Genomic DNA, 25,310 nt, shown 5'->3' with positions numbered 1-25,310 from the left:
CTTGTGAAACCTGGGCTCCTTGGCAAGTGCAATAGCTCCAGTGTTGTCGCAAAAGAGTGCGATCGGCCCCGACGCGTTGGGTATGACTCCTAGGTCGGTGATGAACTCCTTCACCCAAATTGCTTCATGTGCTGCCTCCGAGGCTGCCATGTATTCTGCTTCACATGTAGATCCCGCCATGACACTTTGCTTGCAACTGCACCAGCTTACTGCCCGACCATTCAAAATATACACGTATCCGGTTTGTGACTTAGAGTCATCCAGATCTATGTCGAAGCTAGCGGCGACATAACCCTTTACGACGAGCTCTTTGTCACCTCCATAAATGAGAAACATATCCTTAGTCCTTTTCAGGTACTTTAGGATGTTCTTGACCGTTGTCCAGTGTTCCTTGCCGGGATTACTTTGGTACCTTCCTACCAAACTCAGGGCAAGGTTTACATCAGGTCTGGTACACAGCATGGCATACATAATAGAACCTATGGCTGAGGCATAGGGGATGACACTCAACTCTTCTTTATCTTCTGCCTGGTCGGGCATTGAGCCAAGCTCAATCTCACACCTTGCAATACATGCAAGAACCCTTTCTTGGACTGATCCATATTGAACTTCTTCAATATCTTATCAAGGTATGTGCTTTGTGAAAGACCTATGAGGCGTCTTGATCTATCCCTATAGATCTTGATTCCTAATATGTAAGCAGCTTCTCCAAGGTCCTTCATTGAAAAACACTTATTCAAGTAGGCCTTAATGCTTTCCAAAAGTTCTATATCATTTCCCATCAAAAGTATGTCATCTACGTATAATATGAGAAATGCTACAGAGCTCCCACTCACTTTCTTGTAAACGCAGGCTTCTCCATAAGTCTGCATAAACCCAAACGCTTTGATCATCTCATCAAAGCGAATGTTCCAACTCCGAGATGCTTGCACCAGCCCATAAATGGATCGCAGGAGCTTGCATACCTTGTTAGCATTCTCAGGGTCAACAAAACCTTCCGGCTGCATCATATACAGTTCTTCCTTAAGATGTCCGTTAAGGAATGCCGTTTTGACGTCCATCTTCCATATCTCATAATCATAGTATGCGGCAATTGCTAACATGATTCGGACAGACTTTAGCTTCGCTACGGGAGAAAAAGTCTCATCGTAGTCAACCCCTTGAACTTGTCGATAACCTTTAGCGATAAGTCGAGCTTTATAGATGGGAACATTACCATCCGCATCCGTTTTCTTCTTAAAGATCCATTTGTTTTCTATCCTTCGCCGATCATCGGGCAAGTCTGTCAAAGTCCATACTTCGTTTTCATACATGGATCCTATCTCGGATTGCATGTCTTCAAGCCATTTGTTGGAATCTGGGCCCGCCATCACTTCTTCATAGTTCGAAGGTTCACCGTTGTCGAACAACATGATTTCCAGTACAGGGTTGCCATACCACTCTGGTGTGGAACGTGTTCATGTGGACCTACGAAGTTCAGCAGTAACTTGATCCGAAGTACCTTGATCATCATCATTAACTTCCTCTTCGGTTGGTGCTGGCACCACAGGAACATCTTCCTGAGCTGCGCTACTCACCGGTTCAAGAGGTAGTACTTCATCAAGCTCTACTTTCCTCCCACTTAATTCTTTTGAGAGAAACTCTTTCTCCAGAAAGGACCCATTCTTGGCAACAAAGATCTTGCCCTCGGATATTAAGTAGAAGGTATACCCAATGGTTTCCTTAGGGTATCCTATGAAGACGCATTTTTCTGACTTGGGTTCGAGCTTTTCAGGTTGAAGTTTCTTGGCATAAGCATCACATCACCAAACTTTTAGAAACGACAGCTTAGGTTTCTTTCCAAACCATAATTCATACGGTGTCGTCTCAACGGATTTAGACGGTGCCCTATTTAAAGTGAATGTAGCTGTCTCTAGAGCGTTTCCCCAAAATGATAGCGATAAATCGGTAAGAGACATCATAGATCGCACCATATCCAATAAAGTGCGATTACGACGTTCGGACACACCGTTACGCTGAGGTGTTCCAGGCGGCATGAGTTGTGAAACGATTCCACATTTCCTTAAGTGCGTACCAAATTCGTGACTTAAATATTCTCCCCCACGATCTGATCGTAAGAACTTTATTTTTCGGTCACGTTGATTCTCTACCTCATTATGAAATTCCTTGAACTTTTCAAAGGTCTCAGACTTGTGTTTCATTAAGTAGACATACCCATATCTACTCAAGTCGTCAGTGAGAGTGAGAACATAACGATATCCTCCGTGAGCCTCAACGCTCATTGGACCGCACACATCAGTATGTATGATTTCCAATAAGTTGGTTGCTCGCTCCATTGTTCCGGAGAACGGAGTCTTGGTCATTTTGCCCATGAGGCATGGTTCCCATGTGTTAAACGATTCATAATCTAGAGACTCTAAAAGCCCATCAGCATCGAGCTTCTTCATGCGCTTGACACCAATGTGACCAAGGTGGCAGTGCCACAAGTATGTGGGACTATCGTTATCAACTTTACATCTTTTGGTATTCACACTATGAATATGTGTAACATTACGCTTGAGATTCATTAAGAATAAACCATTCACCAGCGGGGCATGACCATAAAACATATCTCTCATATAAATAGAACAACCATTATTCTCGGATTTAAATGAGTAGCCACATCAAATTAAACGAGAACCTTATACAATGTTCATGCTCAAAGCTGGTACTAAATAACAATTATTGAGGTTTAAAACTAATCCCGTAGGTAAATGTAGTGGTAGCGTGCCAACGACGATCACATTGACCTTGGAACCATTCCCGACGCGCATCGTCACCTCGTCCTTCGCCAGTCTCCGCTTATTTCGCACCTCCTACTTTGAGTTACAAATAAGAGCAACCGCACCGGTATCAAATACCCAAGAGCTACTGCGAGTACTTGTAAGGTACACATCAATTACATGTATATCACATATACATTTGGTTTTGCCGGCCTTCTTGTCTGCTAAGTACTTGGGGCAGTTCCGCTTCCAGTGACCACTTCCCTTGCAATAAAAGCACTCAGTTTCAGGCTTGGGTCCATTGCTTGACTTCTTCCCGGCAACTGGCTTACCAGGCGTGGCAACTCCCTTGCCGTCCTTAGTTGTTCTTACCCTTGCCTTTCTTGAACTTAGTGGTTTTATTCACCATCAACACTTGATGTTCCTTTTTGATCTCCACCTCCGCTGATTTCAGCATTGAATATACCTCAGGAATGGTCTTTTCCATCCCCTGCATACTGAAGTTCATCACAATGCTCTTGTAGCTCGGTGGAAGCAACTGAAGGATTCTTTCAATGACCGCGTCATCCGGGAGATTAACTCCCAGCTGAGTCAAGCGGTTGTGCAACCCAGACATCTTGAGTATGTGATCACTGACATAACTATTTTCCTCCATCTTACAGCTGAAGAACTTGTCAGAGACTTCATACCTCTCGACCCGGGCATGAGCTTGGAAAACCATTTTCAGCTCTTCGAACATCTCATATGCTCCATGTTGCTAAAAACACTTTTGGAGCCCCGGTTCTAAGCTGTAAAGGATGCCACACTGAACGAGGGAGTAATCATCAGCACGAGACTGCCAAGCGTTCATAACGTCTTGGTTCTTTGGGATTGGTGCTTCACATAGTGGTGCTTCTAGGACATAATCTTTCTTGGCAGCTATGAGGATGATCCTCAGGTTCCGGACCCAGTCCGTATAGTTGCTGCCATCATCTTTCAGCTTGGTTTTCTCTAGGAACGCGTTGAAGTTGAGGGTAACGTGGGCCATTTGATCTACAAGACATATTGTAAAGATTTTAGACTAAGTTCATGATAATTAAGTTCATCTAGTCAAATTACTTAATGAACTCCCACTCATATTAGACATCCCTCTAGTCATCTAAGTGATACATGATCCGACTCAACTAGCCCGTGTCCGATCATCACGTGAGACGGACTAGTCATCATCGGTGAACATATCCATGTTGATCGTATCTTCTATACGACTCATGCTCGACCTTTCGGTCCTCCGTGTTCCGAGGCCATGTCTGTACATGCTAGGCTCGTCAAGTCAACATAAGTGTATTGCGTGTGTAAATCTGGCTTACACCCATTGTATTCGAACATTAGGATCTATCACACCCGATCATCACGTGGTGCTTCAAAACAACGAACCTTCGCAATGGTGCACAGTTAGGGGGAACACATTCTTGAAATTATTATGAGGGATCGTCTTATTTACTACCGTCGTTCTAAGTAAACAAGATGAAAAACATGATAAACATCACATGCAATCAAATAGTGACATGATATGGCCAATATCATATAGCTCCTTTGATCTCCATCATCGGGGCTCCATGATCATCTTCGTCACCGGCATGACACAATGATCTCCATCATCATGATCTCCATCATCGTGTCTCCATGAAGTTGCTCGCCAACTATTACTTCTACTACTATGGCTAACGCGTTTGGCAATAAAGTAAAGTAATTTACATGGCGTTTCTCAATGACACGCAGGTCATACAAAATAAAGGCAACTCCTATGGATCCTGCCGGTTGTCATACTCATCGACATGCAAGTCGTGATTCCTATTACAAGAACATGATCTCATACATCACATATATATCATTCATCATTCATCACAACTTTTGGCCATATCACATCACAAATCATATGCTGCAAAAACAAGTTAGACGTCCTCTAATTGTTGTTGCATGTTTTACGTGGCTGCAATAGGGTTCTAGAAAGAACGTTTTCTTACCTACGTAAAAGCCACAACGTGATTTGCCAACTTCTATTTACCCTTCGTAACGACCCTTTTCATCGAATCCGCTCCAACTAAAGTGCGAGAGACAGACACCCGCTAGCCACCTTATGCAACTAGTGCATGTCAGTCGGTGGAACATGTCTCACGTAAGTGTACGTGTAAGGTTGGTCCGGGCCGCTTCATCCCACAATACCGTTGAAGCAAAATAAGACTAGTAGTGGCAAGAAAGTTGAAAACATCTACGCCCACAATAAATTTGTGTTCTACTCGTGCAAAGAGAACTACACATAGACCTAGCTCATGATGCCACTATTGGGGAACGTTACATAAAATAAAAAAATTCCTACGTTCACCAAGATCAATCTATGAGTCAATCTAGCAACAAGAGAAAGGAGTGCATCTACATACCCTTGTAGATCGCGAGCGGAAGCGTTCTAGAGAACGGGGTTGAGGGAGTCGTACTCGTCGTGATCCAAATCACCGGAGATCCTCGTGCTGAACGGACAGCACCTCCGCATTCAACACACGTACGGTTGAGGAAGACGTCTCCTCATTCTTGATCTAGCAAGGGGGAAGGAGAGGTTGACGGAGATCCAACAGCACGACGGCGTGGTGGTGGATGCAGCAATGATCTCGGCAGGGCTTCCCCGAGCTTCTGCGAGAGGGAGAGGTGTAGCAATGGGAGAGGGAGGCGCCAAGAGCATGGATGCGGCTTCCCTCCCTCCCCCCTCTTTATATAGGCCCCCTAGGGGGGCGGCCCTAGGAGATGCCATCCCCAAAGGGGGGCGGCGGCCAAGGGGGTGGCTTGCCCCACAAGGCAAGTGGAGGCGCCCCTCCACCCTAGGTTTTCCAACCCTAGGCACAGGGGGGCCCAAGGGGGGGCGCACCAGCCCACCAGGGGCTGGTTCCCCTCCCCAATTCCGCCCACGGGGCCCTCCGGGATAGGTGACCCCACCCGGTGGACCCCCGGGACCCTTCCGTTGGTCCCGGTACAATACCGGTGACCCCCGAAACTTTACCGATGGCCGAAACTGCACTTCCTATATATAATTCTTCACCTCCGGACCATTCCGGAACTCCTCGTGACATCCGGGATCTCATCCGGGACTCCGAACAACTTTCGGGTTACTGCATACTTATATCTCTACAACCCTAGCGTCACTAAACCTTAAGTGTGTAGACCCTACGGGTTCGGGAGACATGCAGACATGACCGAGACGCCTCTCCGGTCAATAACCAATAGCGGGATCTAGATACCCATGTTGGCTCCCACATACTCCTCGATAATCTCATCGGATGAACCATGATGTCGAGGATTCAATCAACCCCGTATACAATTCCCTTTGTCCATCGGTACGTTACTTGCCCGAGACTCGATCGTTGCTATCCCAATACCTCGTTTAATCTCGTTACCGGCAAGTCACTTTACTCGTACCGTAATGCATGATCCCTTGACCAGACACTTGGTCACGTTGAGCTCATTATGATGATGCATTACCGAGTGGGCCCAGAGATACCTCTCCGTCATACGAAGTGACAAATCCCAGTCTCGATTCGTGCCAACCCAATAGAAACTTTTGGAGATACCAGTAGTGCACCTTTATAGTAACCCAGTTACGTTGTGACGTTTGGCACACCCAAAGCACTCCTACGGTATCCGGGAGTTTCACAATCTCATGGTCTAAGGAAACGATACTTGACATTTGGAAAAGCTCTAGCTAAACGAACTACACGATCTTTGAGCTATGCTTAGGATTGGGTCTTGTCCATCACATCAATCTCCTAAGAATGTGATCCCATTATCAATGACATCCAATGCCCATAGTCAGGAAACCATGACTATATGTTGATCAACGAGCTAGTCAACTAGAGGCTTACAAGGGACATGTTGTGGTCTATGTATTCACACGTGTATTACGATTTCTGGATAATACAGTTATAGCTTGAATAACAGACAATTATCATGAACAAAGAAATATAATAATAACCATTTGATTATTGCCTCTAGGGCATATTTCCAACACTTATCGAGTCCAAGCAGAGATACCCACATTGGCAGAATCATGTGTATGGGGTTTTTATGGCAAGCCGGAAGCTTAAGCAATATTTTGAGGGTCATCCCATCACTGTGGTTAGCTCTGCTCCTTTGGGAGATATCATCCAAAACAGGGAAGCAACTGGCCGGGTTGCTAAGTGGGCCATTGAGCTTGGACCTCACGGGTTAAAATATGTGCCTCGTATGGCTATCAAGTGCCAAGCGCTTGTGGATTTCATCAATGATTGTACAGAGTTGCAGGCTCCAGAGGAAAATCCAGATAACACATATTGGACTATTCACTTAGATGGATCTAGACAGCTAGAGGGCTCGGTGGCTGGAGTTGTCTTGACTTCCCCACGAGGTGATAAATTTTCTTATGTCCTCCGGTTAATGTTCCCTTGTACTAACAATGCAGCTGAGTATGAGGCCCTGCTCCATGGTCTTCGGACGGCTAAGGAGATGAATTTAAGCCGGGTGAGATTCTTTGGCGATTCAGATTTGGTGGCCCAACAGGTCTTTGGTACATGGGATTCTAAGGATCCGCTCATGGCAACTTATCGTCGAGAGGTTGATGCCATTGCAGGTCATTTCAAAGGTTACCAAGTTGAACATATTGATCGAAGGAAGAATGGGGAGGCTGATAACCTAAGCCAGCTAGGCTCTCAGCGTAACTGGTGCCACCGAATACGTTCCTGGATGTTCTGCTCAACCCTTCGGTCAAGTTGCCTACGGAGGAGGACCTTCCTATTCCTCACCCGGAGGGACAATTGGTGGCGGCTCTTCATGCTATTCCTGATTGGATAGTTCCATATTTGGCTTACATGACCCTGAATGAGTTACCTGAGGATGAGACCTTGGCCAGGCAGATAACCCAATGGGGAGCTTCACCATTGCAGTGTTACATGGGCGTTTCAGGGTTGCGTTTCTCCTTAAGAAGGCTGTGAGATTCTGCGTGAGATCCACAAAGGAGATTGTGGTCATCATGATGGCTCTAAATCTCTGGTAGCCAAGGCTTTTCGTCATGGTTTCTATTGGCTGACTGCTCATGCTGATGCTGATGACTTTGTCAGAAAATGTTACGGTCGTCAGAAGTTTTCACGTTGAGCTCATGTTCCGCCTCAGGAGCTGAGGATGATCCCAATCACTTGGCTGTTTGCAACTTGGGGGCTTGATGTGGTTGGGCCTTTCAAGCACATCACAACAGCTCGTTCGGTGATTTATCAGCAGGATCTGTGCCGTTATCACAGCTGCCGGGTTAAAACCAGAACTTTCCAAGAAGGCGATCTGGTGCTCCGGCTTATCAAGGATCAAATTGATATGCACAAGTTATCCCCACCTTGGGAAGGACCTTTTGTGGTCAGTAAGAATCTCAACAATGGGTCCTACTACCTTATCGATGTTTGAGAGCACAAAGACTCACGTAAGTCTGAGGAGGAGACCCACAGGCCGTGGAATATTGCTCATCTTCGGCCTTACTACACCTGAGCCATTAGCTCTTCTGATGTACATAATTTGACAATGTATATATTATGATCAATATAATAAAGCCGGCATCCCTGTTAAAGCAGGGCCTCTGTCGTTTTCTCTTAAATAATGAGTTTTTGGTCACTTGGGGGCTTCTGCTTTATAGAGCAAAGTTATGATTACCCTTTTATCCGGCTTATAGGCCACATAAAAAACTTGGGGGCTTGCTACCCAGGTTAAAGGGACCAAAGAGAGTCTGTTGTAAAAGCACAACTCAAACATAGGTGCCCATTGAGCATAGCTCAGAGATATTGCTTGGGGGATCTTTTGTTCTAAAGAACAAGAGTTGTTATAACCCTTGTGATAGGCTTAAAATCCAGGCTTGGAAGCCAGGTGTATTCACCTAAAAGCCTGGGATTATCCTGCTTTTTAAGTAAGCCACTCCGCCCAGGTATTCCTGGAATGACCCGCCGAACGTTTGACAAGTCAATCTTATGCAGACTCTGAACTTGTCAAAGTTAAAATGATGATTGGTTATGCGAGGTCCACCTTATAAGGTTTGTATATAGGTTTAACTCAGTGGCTATGCGGCCCGTGAAAGCACTCAATTTTCGACCTGGCAGCCCATGAAAAGCCTCATTTTTTGTTTGTTTTTATTCGGCAGATGTTTTAAGGTTTATTTGATGAGGCTTATAATGCTTTATGATTCAGCGATGTTTATTAACCCGGCCTGGATTTTTACTATAAGTCACCAGTATGAGATACGATAATATCTGCTGTTTATTAACCCGGCCTGGCTTTATTCATAAGCCATCCATATATGATAATTACCAGTGCTCAAGTTTTCGGTTATCACCCTTACTCTACTGGTTTGGTAAACCAACGGTGTGCTCAAATATCGCAGGGACAGACTCAAAAAGATGATATCATAAGCATCAGTGGCTGATATTTAATTGGTAGATCAACAGTCTCATGCAAAGCAGAACGCGCACGATGGCACGACAGACTCAAAAGTTTTACTACCCTATTATATGCCTTCATGGGCCGAATAAGATCAATGTGTTTTTCAAACGATCAAGTGTTAGAACCGCCCGACGGCTCAATCTTCTTGGCCTTGCCGCTTGGAGTCTTCTGCATCATCCTTTGCCGGCTCTTTGTCTTCTTCCGCTATCTGAAAAGTTAGTGATGACCAATCGATGCCAGATAAAGCTTCAAATTTGCATACTAAAGCATAGCCTAGTGGTGGGAAGGGCTGATGCCTTCCCACCCACCCAGGTTCAAGGCATGATACTTGCAATTTGGGGTTGTTGCACCAATTATAATGTAGGGGTTTCCTTATAGTCTTTCTGTCAAAAAAAGCTTGAAATTCAGCCTCAGCATCTATAAGCTCAGACAGATCGGCTTCAGGAGCAAAGGTGTGCTTACGGATTGGCGGGATTAGATCCATCACTTTGTAAGCCGGGGTTGGCATATTCTTATTCTCCTGGTTATAAGCCGGATGGTACTTGGAGAGGTTGGAATCGTTGGCAATCAGAGTGGCCATTGGACGATTTCCTTTATGCAAGCTGAGAAGTCTTTCTGATCGAAAGGTGTACCATCTTCTTTCAAGCTTGGGTAACCAGTGGCTACCTCAAATGGGTCAAGCTCTGGTACCCATGCCTTGGCCCGGCTCAAAGCCGTCACGGCACCGGCTCTTGCAGATGATCGCTTTATCTCATCAAATCTCACAGGCAGCACAGAGAGTTGCTTCAACACATCTATCAGTATAGTTGGTGCTTGACCTGTTGCTGTAATGGCAGCTAATGCACGTTGAGTCCCGGTGTACAGCTGCTCGAAAAGTGTATAGACAGCTTTAAGCTTCACAAGCATGTCTTGATTGAGATTGCTGCTCCTGGGACCTGGATATATCGCAAAATTATTAATTGATGGTTATATGATCAAATAATGATTCATTTTTTATGCTTGGCAAGGCGGCTCACCAGAGATAGCTGAAACCATCTGAGTTACACGGTGTCTCTGCCTTATCAGCACGTTTGGTTAAAACTGTATTTTCATCCGCCCAAGCTTTTTTCTCTGCCTCAAAGCTGGTCTTTAGTTTTTCCGACTCAGCCATGCTAAACTGGAATTTTGACTCAGCCTTTCGGGTCTCAGTTTCCGGGTCTTATATTCATTCAATTGCACTCCATTTCAGTAGTGGCAGCCTGTATAAGGTAAGGAATTATCAGCATTTATATCAAGATTACAAGAATACAAGTCCCAAGTCTTTTGCCAGCAACAAACACTTGACACTTGGGGGCTAATGTCCATCGAAGGAATTTTTCAAGACAACGGCTCTTATGAATAAAGTCCCAAGTACTTTGCAAGGAAGACTACTTGGCACTTGGGGGCAAATGCATATCGTTTGTATCTTCTTCATCATGAGCCGGAAGTGGTGTAAACAGTCCCAACCGACTCATGGGGGCTATGCAGTCATGATCTCTTTTCTTATACAAAGACAAATAGGACTGGCTCATTCCTACGGATTAAACCGGACCTTGGGGGCTACGGGTGCAAAGCTCAACTTATGCAAACATCCAGTTTACATTTAAACCGGACAAGGAGGGATTCTAGGACAGAAGTTTATGGATTTTTCCAAAGTCTACAACCTATTCAATATTGTCATAGCCAGTAGACTTGTGGGCTAGCAGGATATGTATATAAATTATTTAAGGCTGGAAGTCATACCTCGTATTTCTGGTGCATTTGTTTCACCATATCAATTTCAAGGTTGTGGCTGGAGTGGACCTGGCTGAGGTAGTCGGAGAGGATCTCATTAACGTTGAGTTGTGCATAATGCGAGATGTCAAACTTCAGTTTCCGTCTTTCAATAACCTCTTGCTTGGCAGTATGTTTGGTCAAAGCTATTGGATTTCCCGGTTCAACAAAGCCAGTGCCAGTAATCAACACATCATCATTATGAGTCTCTGACGGCTTAGGTGAACTTGAGGGGGCAGGAATTGAAGGATTAATAGCAGTACCATCAACACTGAGATCCGGAATCACATGCAGAGTGACAGTAATAGATTCTTCTGGCTGTTTATCAGAAGCTTCAGGAATGGAGACTTATGGCTCCGACTCAGCAGTTTTCGGCACTTCATTTGGTTTATTCACCTTCCCCTTCTTGTTGGGTTTTGCCTGTCCACTACGCGGATTGTGACAAGTTAGTATAAATATAAGGGTATGAAGAATTACGAGGTAAAATCAATTGTTATTTCCCAGGGATAGTTTTGAAAGCTGGCAACTCAGTTTGTGATGAGTCGCCAGAGGAAGAACGAGCAAGTTCCTGATTAAGGATTATCAATAGAGTTAGAAGGTAAACAGATAAGATCCGTCAAACAGATAAAACGAATAATTAGAAAAAGAACCTCGTTTCGACGGTTCCGAGGGGCAGGAGTGTTCGGTAAGCCGGAAGATAACTCGTCACCCACTGGTCCGGGTCTGGCCGTGGTTCTCATGTTGCTGTTGTTTCAACACAAAGTGAGGATCCAAATAAGCCAAGGGGTGTGAAAACCTTACTTTCTGGGTTACTTGTCGAAGTTTCTGTCTTGGCAAAGGGTCTGAGTCGGAGGAACTCATAGTTACCTCTTCTTCAGCTTCTTGGTTGCCTCCCATGTCAGCCTAATAATAATCAGTATCAATAAGATGATTGAAAAATAATCCAAGAGAGTCAAGGGATACCTCCGACTCAGAGGTGTCATCCAGTTTGAGAAGGTCAGAGGCCCTTGGCTTCTTCTTCTTCTTGGTAGTTTTCTTAGCGGTTTTCCGAGCGGCCTTCTTGGCAGCCCTGGCCTTCTTAGCAGCCTCGTGATCATACTCCACTTTCCAAAATTCAGACTTAGCTTGCAAAGGTTATTAAAGGTTGAGTTAATAAGATATTTCAGATGATGAGGTGAAGATGAGTAAGTTCAAAGGCTTAGATCTGGTGGCGGGTTAAGCTTGTAGAAAGGGGCCAGGCCCACTTTGACACAATCTTTTGGGTCTTCATTCAAAAGAGACTTAACCATTTCATTGATTGCTTCACCAGTTAATGGTGCGGAGCTTTGGTGCAGTGAATCTTTTTCACCACCAGTGTAAGTACGGTGGCTTAACGGAATGATCCGCCAAGAAACCCAACACCTGACTAAATCAACACCCGTCAGCCCATTTCCTAGCAGAGCTTTGACCTTCACAATAGTAGGTGCAATCTTCTTCCATTCAGCGGTAGTAAGTTTTTCGGGAAGGTTATGTTTTGGGTCCAGGCGCTAAACACGATAACTCGGCAGCGGATTCTCCTCAGCCGGAGAAGTATCCTTGCAATAAAACCACGTCTGGCTCCAGTCTTTGGGGTGACTCGGCAAGCAAGCATAAGGAAAGATGGCATCTCTTCTACGTTGAATTGAAATTCCGCAAAGTTCCAAACTAGGACCATTTGTGAACTCAGTTTGGCGGTTTAAGTAAAAATACTCTCTAAAGAGTTCAACACTAGGCTCCTCTTGAAGGTACACCTCACAGAAAACTTGAAAGTTGCAAATATTTGACACGGAATTGGGTCTGATGTCTTGAGGGTGGAGCTAAAATAAGTGCAGCACATCTTGGAAGAATTTATAGTCGGGCGGTGAGAAGCCCCTGTTCATGTGGTCAGTAAAAACAATGACTTCGTCGTCTTTCGGCTGAGGTTTTTCTTCACCCGGGTCAGGAGCACGGTAATGCATCACACTCTTGGCGAGTAGATACTCGACTTTGAGAAAGTCTTTAAAAGTGCCCTCGGTGACGATGGAGGGGACCCAGTTGCATGTGTATAGTGTTTTGGGCGGCATTGTGAAAGAAAGCCTAAAGGAAAGAAAGATTGCTGGTTCAAGTTAACTGGTGAAATCACAGGTTAAGCGCTGATAGTGTACACTCATAATGGCGGCTTAAGTGAGGACTAATGGTATATGAATAATTGTAAGCTGGACGTGTAAGCCGCCATGAAAGGTACATGTATTAAAAAGCTGACAAAGGGTAATATTCTACTAAGTGTTGGACAAACAGGTTTCATAGATTAAAGTTATAGATTTGGATCTGAAACTGTTCAGAAAAGGGGATTAAAGTTATAGATTAAAGTTATAGACAGTGGAAAAGCAGAGGTGCTCTAGAAGGGATCTGTAATGATGAGGGTATATTCTAGTATCAAAAACAGGTGCTAAAACTACTACCGCATGAGATTTATGTGGTTTTTGGATCTAATTCATGGATATAAACAAGGATAAAGAAGGGCGGCGACGAACACTGATGAACACCGAAATCCTAATGCCAGATCTATGGTGAAAGGAAGGAGGGCTTACTGATGTTGATGTGATAGCGGAGAGGCGTCGCGGTTTTTTGGTCCGTTCAGGGTGATGCAGCGGCCGGAGTTGAGGTCGGAGACGAAGGTCGGAGGCGGCGGAGTTTGTGCGGGTTGGTGCGTCGCGAGGAGGAAGAAGAAAATGAGAAGGAAAGGGGGGAGAATGAGAGGAGAGTCCGAGGCCTTCTTTATAAAACTAGAAGGACAAACGATAGTTGCGGTAATCGAGGAGGCAGAAAATGGATAAGCGACAGCGCGGACGCCTCGATTTTCGGAGGGTCAGTAAAGAAGAGATTCATTAAGATTTGGATTTTGTGTAGCATTAATCACAGGTGACGTCATGGTGGGTTATAAAAATTTTTGGAGATGATGTCATGGCGGGTTACAATATTTCACAGTAAGAGGAGGAAGGATTTTTCTAAGTATTGAAGATTGACATGAACAAGTTCAAATCAACTTGGGGCCTAATGTTGGGGATATGGCTATCAGGTATGACCTGCCCAGGAGGGGCCGGGTAATCCCACTGGTCGTTCATCTCATATGAACCACAAGAGCATGTTAACATTGGCAGTTCAATAGATAGCCTTAGTAGAGGGCCCAAACCCAAAGGCGGCTCAAGGCCCACGAATATAAACCGCCATGTATATGTAGACTTGTATTGTAAGGCATGTAAAGTAATTCACCGAGGCGGACACATTGTATGAGCCGACCGGGACTCTGTAGGCCGTAAGACGTCAATCCGTGTATATAAGGGGATGACCGGCAGCGGCTTAGGGCAAGAAACAACATATCGAGAGCCAAGCTAAGCGTATTCGCTCCCTGGTCATCGAAACCCTAGCAATACCACCTCAAACTGGATTAGGCCTTTACCTTCACCGCAAGGGGCCGAACCAGTATTAAACTCCTCGTGTCCTTTGTCCTGATTAACCCCTTTAAGCTAATCTCGTTGTGATGGCTCCATGACTAAGTCCTCACACTAGGACATCTGTCGTGACAATTCCACGACAACTGCGACCCGTCAGCGGGTACTCTCAACTTCCCGTCTTTCTTGCGGTCTTCTTTGTGCCATCGCATCGCCTTGGCATGCTCTTTGTTTTGGAACAAACGTTTCAACCGTGGTATTATAGGAGTATACCACATCACCTTGGCAGGAATCTTCTTCCTGGGGCGCTCGCCCTTGACATCACCAGGGTCATCACGGCTGATCTTATAGTGCAATGCACCGCATACCGGGCACGCGTTCAAATCCTCGTACTCACCGCGGTAGAGGATGCAGTCATTAGGGCATGCATGTATCTTCTGCACCTCTAACCCTAGAGGGAAGACAGCCTTCTTTGCTTTGTATGTACTCTCGGGCAATTCCTTGTCCTTTGGAGGCATATTCTTTATCATTACCAGCACCATTCCAAATCCCTTGTCAGATACACCATTCTCTGCCCTCCATTGCAGCAATTCCAGTGTGGTGCCCAGCTTTTTCTTGTCAGCTTCGCAATTCGGGTACAATAATTTCTTGTGATCCTCTAACATGCGCTGCAACTTCTTCTTCTCCTTTTTACTTGCACAGTTTCTCTTTGCATCGGCAATGGCCCGACCTAGATCATCAGCGGCTCATCTGATGCCTCTTCTTCAGCTTCTTCCCGCATTGCCGGCTCAGCTTCTTCCCCCATTGTTATATCATCATATTTAGGGAACCCATGGACAGGATAGCTGTCGTCGTCCTCTTCTTCTTCATTGTCTTCCATCATAACCCCACTTTCTCCGTGCTTGGTCCAAACATTATAGTGGGGCATGAAACTAGACTTAAATAGGTGGACGTGAATGGTTCTTGAGTTAGAGTAATTGTGATCATTCTTACAACCAGCACATGGACAAGGCGTAAAACCATCCACCCGCTTGTTTGCCTCAACCGCAAGCAGAAAAGTATGCACGCCATCAACGAACTGGGGAGAGCATCGCTCATCGTACATCCATTGCCGGCTCATCTTCATGACACATCACAGAATAAACCAAATTAATACAAGTTCATACAACACTTAAATTCAACATACAAATAATTCCCTAGCTAAAGCATTTAAATGTAACAAAAAATGTGATCAAGATCGCAACTAAGGTAACAATTAGTCCAGCATAATGATACCAAGCCTCACTATCAATGGCATATTTTCTAATCTTTCTAATCTTCAAGCGCATTTTCTCCATCTTGATCTTGTGATCATCGACGACATCGGCAACATGCAACTTCAATTCCATCTTCTCCCCCTCAATTCTTTTCGATTTTTCTTTCAAATACTCGTTTTCTCTTTCAACTAAATTTAACCTCTCGACAATATGGTCGGTTGGAATTTTCGGTTCACATACCTCGTGGATAAAAATATCTATGTCAACTTGGTGGGCATAATTTGTCATAAACACGAAATGCAACAAATAGTTTTAAAAGAGAATATACCACATCTGAATCATAACACGGACGAGGGCCGATGGGGATGGATATCAAAACCATGGCACTATGTGTAACAAACAACGTACGGGTAAGATAATTATACAAGTAACTATATATCTTAATCACACAAACATGATTTTTTATATAAAAAAGATAAGAACAAGAGGCTCACCACAAGGTGGTGCCGGCGACGGGTCGGTGCGGATGATCGGCGGTGGTTAGGACGGAGAAGGGAAGGCACTAAGTAAACCACACCTACATATGCAAACTAAGAGTTATTTTGAGCTCAAATTGCATATAAATCAAATAAACTACCACATATAATTCCTCCCAAATTACTAAAACCCACAAATTAATCACTATATAATCATTGCAAGAGCTAATATAGCAATGAGAGATGAAAGGACAAAGTTGCTAACATTTGTGACCACTTGAATGGATGGGGGCCTTCAAATCTTGACAAAATTTGGGCAAAATGTGTGATGAGCTTGAAGAAGAGGGCAAGAACACACAGGAGAGGGTAAGGGGAAGAACAGGGCGAGCTCGATCGCGGGTGGACGAAGGGTTTATATAGGACGGCCTTTAGTACCGGTTCGTGGCACGAACCAGTACTAAATGTGCTGGAGGGGCCCAGACTGACAACATCCTGCCACCACTATCTTTAGCACCGGTTCGTGGCACGGACCAGTGCTAAAGGTTCGCCACGAACCGGTACTACTGAGAGCGCCCGCCTAGCCGTTGGAACCGGCACTAATGGTCACATTAGTGCCGGCTCAAATACAAACCGGGACTAATGAACTGAACATTAGACCCTTTTTCTACTAGTGGGATGGACCGCGGATAGCCACATCCGCACCTAACAATATTCGAAGACATTGGGGCTAGCAAAGCCCCTCAAGCGAACTGAGCAAGTGACCGGCTTCCAGAAGACGGCGTGCCCTTAGAAGACGGCCAAGACCAAGCGACCGGCTTCCAGAAGACGATGACCCTTAGGAAGGCGGCTTGGGGGCAAGCCGGCTTCCAGCAGCCGGCCCCTCCTCCCCCTCGGAGTTTGCACTCACCTACTACGACAAGATAGAGCACAGCTATAGTGCCACCTGCTCACCCCCAATCCCAGAGGGGCATGGCTACAGTGTATGCTGACCAGGAGGCCACCTACTCGCACGACGCGGGACTGTAGCCACACGGTCCATGACGCGGCCCTCGTTAGTAAGGACGACGCTACAAGGAAAGGCAATCAGCATGGCCCGCACGTGGCGAGCCCTATTCTCTGCAGCCGGCGGGGCCCTCCAGCGGCAGGTTCCAACAGCCGGCGGAGAACCCAGCGACCTTAAACACTGAAGTCCGGGTCCTACATCTGGCCGTATTGCCATTGTACCCCTGGGGGTTGGACTATAAAACCCCTCAGGGCTCACCCATGCAAAGGGTCCAACCCTCATTCCACACGCACTCACCATAGCTTGGAGAAGAGAGGTAGCTCTACCCTTCTTCCTCGTCTAGCAACACACCTCAAGGAGAAACCTTGTACACACTTGATCATAATCATCATAGCAGGAGTAGAGGTGTTATCTCTCCGGAGAGCCCCGAAGTTGGGTACGTCTCGTGTGCTACCGAGCTCGTTCTCACTCTCGCTTCCGAAACCCGACGACGTCCTAATGGCTGCACCCACGATAAGTCACCCCCTGGCATCTGACGTGAGATTACCAAGACAGTTGGCGCCCAACGTGGGGCCATCCGTGGCGTCGGCCAAAGTTGTGTTTTGGACGGAAACCATCCTTCCCTCCGGCGAGCGCGTTGCGTCTAGCTTTGACAACCAGCCTGCTGTGTTCGCTTGCGCATGCACCAGCGCATTGCCTGACGCAGGAGCCGTTTCCTCCGCTAGCTGCCTCGTGAGCCACCTCGCCGACCTCTTTCAGAACCTCACCCTCTTTGATGCGGCCGCCACCGACGGGTTCCCCGATGACATCATGGTCATCGATGATCCGCTCCCTCCTGTCGCTAGCGATGCCTCCGCCCGCGCGCTCGGCGCTGGCATCTTTGTGGAGATGATGGTCACTGGCAACAGCAGGACACTGGCGGGGCCACCCAGGACCCGTTGCGAGCAGCAACGCAGGACCTGGCCGCTCCCGTCGATGCCAATGCCGGCTCGGCGGAGCTAGAAGAAATCCGTCTCAAGCTCCTTGACAGTGCCAGCAACATGGCGGCCATGAAGCGCCGTGCTGAGGCCAACCAGCGCGAGGTCGACCATATAGCGGGAGGCACGCCGGCTGCAGGCGAGCCCAGCCGAGCCGGCACTGTCCGGCAACGCAGCGCCGATATCGTCTGCATGCTAGGAGTCGGATCCCAATCTATGGCACCCTAGTGCAGAACCTACGCGCCGCGCAGGTGGCGGTAGAAGAGCTCGAGAACCTGGAATGTGAGGAACGGCGCAACCAGCTAAACCGCCTCCAGGAGCTCCTTGACGCAGCGAACACATAGCAAGACGCGGGCAACCGCATGATGGAAGTCGGCCAGCAGGCTGAAAACCATCAACCCCGCCACGAGAATGGAGCGACCTCCCGGTCCCCGAGCGGCGGTGGCCGCGGCCGGCGCAACCCGGAGCCGGCTTCTAGCCGTAGTCAGCACTCTTGCCAGACAGCTGTCAACAGCCGGCAAGTTCCTCCAAGGGCGGAGGACTGGCGCCAGCAGGACGAACGTCCGCCTCCCCGTCAGGAGATGCTGGCTTCTTCGGCGCCAGTTGACCATTCGACTCTGGGCGTCTGGCTAGGCCCCGGTGAAGCATTCGGCAAGAATGACACTCGTCACCAGATCGAGCGGCCGGATCGGTCCTTGCAATGGAGGAGGAACATACAGTCGGCCCGGCCTGCTTCGGCCCCCGCATCCGTGACGAGCACTTCCCCAAGGGGTTCTCGCTCCCTCGCGACACTCCCAAATACACCGGCGCCGTGAAGCCGGAGGACTGGCTGACTGATACGTCTCCAATGTATCTATAATTTTTGATTGCTCCATGCTACTTTATCTACTGTTTTAGGCAATATTGGGCTTTATTAACCACTTTTATACTATTTTTGGGACTAACTATTAACCGGAGGCCCAACCAAGATTTGGTGTTTTATGCCTATTTCAGTGTTTCGAGGAAAAGGAATATCAGACGGAGTCAAAACGGAACGAAATCAACTAGAGAAGTTAATTTTGGAAGGAAACCAACCTGATGGGCTTGGAGTGCACGCCAGGGGAGCCCCGGGCTGTCCACGAGGGTGGAGGGCGCACCCCTCCCCCCTGGGCGCGCCCCCCTACCTCATGAGCAGCCCGGAGGTCCACCGACGTACCCCCTACACCCATATATACCTACGTACCCTAGAACTTCCAGAACAGAAAATAGATTGGGAGTTCTGCCGCCGCAAGCCTCTGTAGCCACCAAAAACCAATCGGGACACTGTGTCGGCACCCTGCCGGAGGGGGATCCCATCACCGGAGGCCATCTTCATCATCCCGGCGCTATCCATGACGAGGAGGGAGTAGTTCACCCTTGGGGCTGAGGGTATGTACCAGTAGCTATGTGTTTGATCTCTCTCTCTCGTGTTCTCTCTCATGTTCCCTCGATGGCACGACCTTGATGTATCCCAAGCTTTACTATTGTAGTTGGATCTTATGATGTTTCTCCCCCTCTACTCTCTTGTGATGAATTGAGTTTCCCCTTTGAAGTTATCTTATCGGATTGAGTCTTTTATGAACACTTGATGTATGTCTTGCCGTGATTATCTGTGGTGACAATGGGATATCATGTGCCACTTGATGTATGTTTTGGTGATCAACTTGCGAGTTTCGTGACACTTGGGAACCTATGCATAGGGGTTGGCACACGTTCTTGACTCTCCGGTAGAAACTTTGGGGCACTCTTTGAAGTACTTTTATGTTGATTGGATGAATCTGAGATTGTGTGATGCATATCGTATAATCATGCCCACAGATACTTGGGGTGACAATGGAGTATCTAGGTGACATTAGGGTTTTGGTTTATTTGTATCTTAAGGTGTTATTCTAGTACGAACTCTTTTATAGATTGATCCGAAAGAATAGCTTTGTGGTGGTTTCGTACCCGACCATAATCTCTACATTTGTTCTCCGCTATTAGTGGCTTTGGAGTGACTCTTTGTTGCATGTTGAGGGCTTGTCATATGTTCTATCTATGTTATTATTGTTGAGAGAACTTACACTAGTGAAAGTATGAACCCTAGGCCTTGTTTCCTACCATTGCAATACCGTTTACGCTCACTTTTATCGCTCGTTACCTTGCTGTTTTTATTATTTCAGATTATAAAAACCCATATCTTCTATCTATTTTGCACTTGTATCACCATCTCTTCGCCGAACTAGTGCACCTATACAATTTACCATTGTATTGGGTGTGTTGGGGACACAAGAGACTCTTTGTTATTTGGTTGCAGGGTTGTTTGAGAGAGACCATCTTCATCCTACGCCTCCTGCGGATTGATAAACCTTAGGTCATCCACTTGAGGGAAATTTGCTACTGTCCTACAAACTTGTGCACTTGCAGGCCCAACAACGTCTACAAGAAGAAGGTTGTGTAGTAGACATCAAGCTCTTTTCGTGCGCCGTTGCCGGGGAGGCTAGGTAAGTGAAGGTATATCTTTAGATCTTGCAATCGAATCTTTTTGTTTCTTGTTTTAGCACTAGTTTATTTTATAAAAGAAAACTACAAAAAAATGGAGTTGAGTTTGTCTCATACGCTTCACCTTTTTAATATCTTTCGTGAGTATGATGGAAAGGATAATTGTGCTCAAGTGCTAGAGGAAGAAATCTATAGAATGTTTGGTACTAAATCTTTGAATGATGAGCATGATTGCAATGTTGTTAGTATGAATTCCTTGAATATCCATGATGCTAATGATATGCAAAGCCACAAGCTTGGGGAAGCTATGTTTGATGGAGATGATATTTTTTGTCCCCCAAGCTTTGATGAGCAAATTTACTATGATGAAAGCATGCCTCCTGTCTATGATGATTATTGTGATGATACGTATGCTATAAAGAAAAATTTTGCTTATGTGGAGAGTAGAAAATTTTCTATGCTTGTAGATCATGAAAAGAATGCTTTAGGTGCTGGTTATATTGTTGAATTCATTCATGATGCTACTGCAACTTATTATGAGGGAAGAACATATGCTTGTAGGAATTGCAATAGTGGCAAGTTTCCTCTCTATATGCTTAAATTCTTGAAGCTATGCTTGTTGTGCCATCCTATGCTAGTTGATTATTGTTCCCATAAGTTGTTTGCTCACAAAATCCCTATGCATAGGAAGTGGGTTAGACTTAAATGTGCTAGTCATATGCTTCATGATGCTCCCGTTATGTTTCAATTCTTATCTTTCATGTGAGCATCATTGTCATCATCATGCCTAGCTTGAAAAGGCATTAAAGAAAAGCGCTTGTTGGGAGACAACCCAATATTTATCCTTACTGTTTTTGTGTGTCTACATGATTATGCTACTGTAGTAATGATGTTTTATAGCTTTTGTTTCAATAAAGTGCCAAGTAGAACCTTTGGGAAGACTTGGGTGAAGTTTATATGATCTTGCTGTGAAAAACAGAAACTTTAGCGCTCACGAGATTAGCTGCCATTTTTACTGGAGAGTGCTTTTAGGTTGATTCTTTTAGAAGATGATTAATAGACAAATTACTCAGGTCCAGCAATTTATTTCATAATTGTTGGGGTTCCATAAGTATACATTTTATACAGATTACTACAGACTGTTCTGTTTTTGACAGATTCTGTTTTCTATGAGTTGTTTACTTATTTTGATGAATCTATTGGTAGTATCCGAGGGTATGAACCATAGATAAGTTGGAGTACAGTAGATATTACACCAATATGAATTTAGAATGAGTTCATTACAGTACCTAAGTGGTGGTTTTATTTTCTTATACTAACGGAGCTTACGAGTTTTGTTTTGAGTTTTGTGTGGTTGAAGTTTTCAAGTTTTGGGTAAAGATTCGATGGACTATGGAATAAGGAGTGGCAAGAGCCTAATCTTGGTGATTCCCAAGGCAACCCAAGGTAATATTCAAGGACAACCAAGAGCCTAAGCTTGGGGATGCCCCGGAAGGCATCCCCTCTTTCGTCTTTTTTCATCGGTAACTTTACTTGGAGCTATATTTTTATTCGCCACATGATATGCATTTTGCTTGGAGCGTCAATTTTTATTGTTAGTGTTTTCTTTCTGTTAGTTAGAATAATGTTTTGCATCTTTAGTTTCAATAAAAAAGACAAGGATAGCCTTTGCCATGCTTATTTTGCTAGTTTGCATGTTGCTGTTTGAAAACAGAAAGTTTACCGCTGTTGCAAAAATTCCCTAGAAAAGTCAGCTCATGGTCTAACGTTGAATCTTTTTGCATACTGAGCTCTGATAAATTTATTACAGTGGTAATTTTAGTTCATAATTTTTAGAGTCAGGGAAGTATTGATGCTCTTGCATTCTTTACAGACTGTACTGTTTTGACAGGTTGCTGTTATGTTTGCGTTGTTTGCATATGTTTGCTTGTTTAATGGTTCTATTTGATGATAGGAGTGTTAAATATGCAGAGGCATTTAGTATTCAATGTTGAATAATAATTTAAGTGATTTGTTACAGTATAATATGATAAGGTTTTGCATTGGTTTATACTAACCTATCTCACGAGTTCTTGTTGAGTTTGTTGTGAATGAAGCTTTTGATAAAAAGAAGAGAAACCATGATATGAGAGGAATTAAGGAGACACAAAAGGTCAAGATTGGGGATGCCAAAGGCACCCCAAGATAATATTTCAAGAAGTCTCAAGCATCTAAGCTTGGGGATGCCCCGTTAGGCATCCCACCTTTCTTCTTCAACAACTATCGGTTAGTATCGGTTGAGCCTAAGTTTTTGCTTCTTCACATGAGTTGTGCTATCCTTGCAATGTAGTTTTCTTTAGCTTTGCTTGCTGTTTAAATAAGTATCAAGATCTGAAATTCTTTAATGAGAGAGAGCCTTACACAAATTGAAATTTGTTAGAATACTCTATGTGCTTCACTTATATCTTTTGAGCTTGATAGTTTTGCTCATAGTGCTTCACTTATATCTTTTGAGCGAGATAATTTTTGCTCTAGTGCTTCACTTAGATCTTTTATAGAACGGTGGTGGATTTGTTTTAAAGAAACTTGATCTCTCATGCTTCACTTAGATTATTTTGAGAGTCATTAATAGCATGGTAATTTGCTTAATGTTAATATACTTGGTGTTCAAGATATGTGAAACTTTCTTTTGAGTGCGTTGAATACCAAGATAAGTTTGATGCTTGATAATTGTTTTGAGATATGGAGATGGTAATATTAGAGTCATGCTAGTTGAGTAGTTGTGAATTTAAAGAATACTTGTGTTGAAGTTTGTGATTCCCGTAGCATGCACGTATGCTGAACCGTTATGTGATGAACTCGGAGCATGATTTATTTATTGATTGTCTTCCTTATGAGTGGCGGTCGGGGACGAGCGATGGTCTTTTCCTACCAATCTATCCCCCTAGGAGCATGCGCGTAATACTTTTCTTTGATAACTTCTAGATTTTTGCAATAAGTATATGAGTTCTTTATGACTAATGTTGAGTCCATGGATTATACGCACTTTTTCCCATCCTTCCACCATTGCTAGCCTCTCTAATACCGCGCACTTTTCGCCGGTATCATACACCCACCATAAACCTTCCTCAAAACAGCCACCATACCTACCTATCATGGCATTTCCATAGCCATTCCGAGATATATTGCCATGCAACTTTCCACCGTTTCGTTTACTATGACACGCTCCATCATTGTCATATTGCTAGCATGATCATGTAGTTGACATCGTATTTGTGGCAAAAGCCACCGTTCATAATTCTTTCATACATGTCACTCATGATTCATTGCATATCCCGGTACCACGTCGGAGGCATTCATATAGAGTCATACTTTGTTCTAAGTATCGAGTTGTAATTGTTGAGTTGTAAGAAAATAAAAGCGTGATGATCATCATTATTAGAGCATTGTCCCAGTGAGGAAAGGATGATGGAGACTATGATTCCCCCACAAGTCGGGCTGGGACTCCGAACGAAAAAATAATAATAAAAGAGGCCAAAGAAGCCCAAATAAAATAAAATAAAAAAGAGGCCATAAAACAAGAGAAAAGGCCCAAATAAAAAAATAAAAAAGAATGAGAGAAAAAGAGAGAAGGGACAATGTTACTATCCTTTTACCACACTTGTGCTTCAAAGTAGCACCAAGATCTTCATGATAGAGAGTCTCTCATTTTGTCACTTTCATATACTAGTGGGCATTTTTCATTATAGAGCTTGGCTTGTATATTCCAATGATGGGCTTCCTCAAAATGCCCTAGGTCTTCGTGAGCAAGCAAGTTGGATGCACACCCACTTAGTTTCTTTTGTAGAGCTTTCATATACTTGTAGCTCTGGTGCATCCGTTACATGGCAATCCCTACTCACTCAAATTGATATCTATTGATGGGCATCTCCATAGCCCGTTGATACGCCTAGTTGATGTGAGACTATCTTCCCTTTTTTGTCTTCTCCACAACCACCCTTCTATTCCACATATAGTACTATGTCCATGGCTCACGCTCATGTATTGCGTGAAGATTGAAAAAGTTTTGAAAATGTTAAAGTATGAAACAATTGCTTGGCTTGTCATCGGGGCTGTGCATGATTTAAATATTTTTTGTGGGGAAGATGGAGCATAGCCAGACCATATGATTTTGTAGGGATAACTTTCTTTGGCCATGTTATTTTGGGAAGACATGATTGCTTTAATTAGTATGCTGGAAGTATTATTATTTTTATGTCAATATGAACTTTTTTCTTGAATCTTTCGGATCTGAATATTCATATCACAATTAAGAAGATTTACATTTAAATTATGCCAAAGTATCACTCCACATCAAAAATTCTTTTTTTTATCATTTACCTACTCGAGGACGAGCAGGAATTAAGCTTGGGGATGCTTGATACGTCTCCAACGTATCTATAATTTTTGATTGCTCCATGCTACTTTATCTACTGTTTTAGGCAATATTGGGCTTTATTATCCACTTCTATATTATTTTTGGGACTAACCTATTAACCGGAGGCCCAGCCTAGATTTGCTATTTTATGCCTCTTTTAGTGTTTCGAGGAAAAGGAATATCGGACGGAGTCAAAACGGAACGAAATCAACTGGAGAAGTTAATTT

The sequence above is a fragment of the Triticum aestivum genome, chromosome 6B (genome assembly GCF_018294505.1).
Source record: "Triticum aestivum cultivar Chinese Spring chromosome 6B, IWGSC CS RefSeq v2.1, whole genome shotgun sequence".
In the NCBI taxonomy this organism is placed as follows: domain Eukaryota; kingdom Viridiplantae; phylum Streptophyta; class Magnoliopsida; order Poales; family Poaceae; genus Triticum; species Triticum aestivum.
The sequence above is the reverse complement of the archived record's forward strand: the minus strand, read 5'-3'. Positions refer to the sequence as shown.